Raw genomic sequence first — 1766 nt, 5'->3', positions numbered from 1 at the left:
ACGTGCATTAGCAGGGCATGTAGTGGAATACGCTAAGGCGTTGGAAGACGTAATAAATCGTAACCTGGGAACCCTACAGGTGCATCTGGAAGTATTAGATTGCAGGGTGGTGTTAACCAGACTTTTGCAAGGAGTAGCTGACAGTGTGTGGGATGCGCAGGGAGTAATAACGAATCTGCAAGAAGCGCTGCATCACGCATTGCAAGGCCAGATAAGTATCGATTTATTACCTCCAGACCGATATTTACGCATTGAAAGACCTAAGTGGAAATAAGGCCCCTTGAATAGGGGACACTTGCTCAGAATTATTGACAGCCTTAGAAGAGCCAGCAGTGACAAAATTATTCCATCTGGTGTGGAAGATGATGAGACAGGCGAAATACCCTCAACCTTCGGGAGGAACGTCGCAATTCTATTTCCGAAGAAGGCAGGTGCTGATCATCAGTTTAATAAGTCTTGGCTGCAAAATATTGGCACGAATTACTTACAGAAGAATGGACAACTGTAGAGGCAGATCTCGAGGATGATTGGTTTGGATTCCGGACATATGAAGGAACACACGATGCAGTGCTGACCCTACGTCTGATCACAGAAGATAGGTTGAATAAAGCCAAACCTACGTTTTTAGCATTTGTAGACTTAGAGAAAGCTTTGACGTTGTTAACTGAACTACGCACTTTGAGTTTGTGATAAAATACAGGGAATTCAAGATTATTTACAACTTTTACAGAAACCAGGCTGCAGGTACAAGAGTCGAAGGACTTGAAAAGGAAGTCGTTTCTGAGAAGGAAGTGAGACAGTCTTATACCCTGCCCGCCAAGTTATTCAACCTGTACATTGAGCAACTACTAAAGGAAACAAGGGAGAAATTTTGCAAGAGAATAAAAATTTATGACGAAGAATTAAAAACTTTAAGATTTGCTGAGGACATTATCAATCTTTCAGAGACGGCAAAGGATTTGGAATAACTGTTAAACGGAATGGCTAGTACCTTGAAAAAAAATTATAAAATGAACAACAAAAAATGTAAAACAAGCGTAACAGAGTGCAATGGAATTAAATCAGGTGATGCTTAGCTAATTAAATGAAATGAGACACTAGAAGCAGTAGACGAGGGTTGCTATTTGGGCAGTAAAATAAATGGCGATCGCCGAAGTAGAGAGGATACAAGATGCACGCTGGCAATAGCACGAAAGCACTCTGTCATCATGCCACAAATGGCCCATTGGGACCATCCGACCGCCGTGTCATCCTCAGATGAGGCTGCGGATAGGCGGGGCGTGTGGTGATCACACCGCTCTCCCGGTCGTTACGGTGGTTTTCTATGACCGGAACCGCCACTGTTCGGTCGAGTAGCTCCTCAATTGGCATCACGAGGCTGAGTCCACCCATAAAAATGGGATCAGCGCGTGGCAGCCCGGATGGTCACCCATCCAAGTGCCGGCCACGCCCGACCGCGCTTAACTTCGGTGATCTGACGGGAACCGGTGTATCCACTGCGGCAAGGCCGTTGCCCAACAGCAAGAAAGGCAGTTCTGAAAAAAAGGAATTTTTAGCACGTTTGTTTGTCGTCAGTCAATCACAGTTCGAAAACATCAGTAACATTCATAACTGTAATACTAGGAGACACCGCTTTAACGAAAGCACCTCCAAAGCTGGGCGAAGAGCTTGCGAACTTCAGTGAAGTTGAGGGCTACGCTGGCGTTAGCGTAACTGGAAGACCCAGCCCCGATACCCAACTACACCTGCGCGCCCTTCATATGGTG

At 45.5% G+C, this 1766-nt stretch overlaps 1 pseudogene; it reads right to left on the bottom strand.

The window, feature by feature from the left end:
* Nucleotides 1-1397: 1397 nt before the first annotated feature.
* Nucleotides 1398-1515, bottom strand: LOC124778084 (annotated as a pseudogene).
* Between the last annotated feature and the right edge of the window lie 251 nt (nucleotides 1516-1766).

This window comes from Schistocerca piceifrons, chromosome 2 (assembly GCF_021461385.2).
Source record: "Schistocerca piceifrons isolate TAMUIC-IGC-003096 chromosome 2, iqSchPice1.1, whole genome shotgun sequence".
Classification (NCBI taxonomy): Eukaryota; Metazoa; Arthropoda; class Insecta; order Orthoptera; family Acrididae; genus Schistocerca; species Schistocerca piceifrons.
The sequence above is the reverse complement of the archived record's forward strand: the minus strand, read 5'-3'. Positions and strand labels throughout refer to the sequence as shown.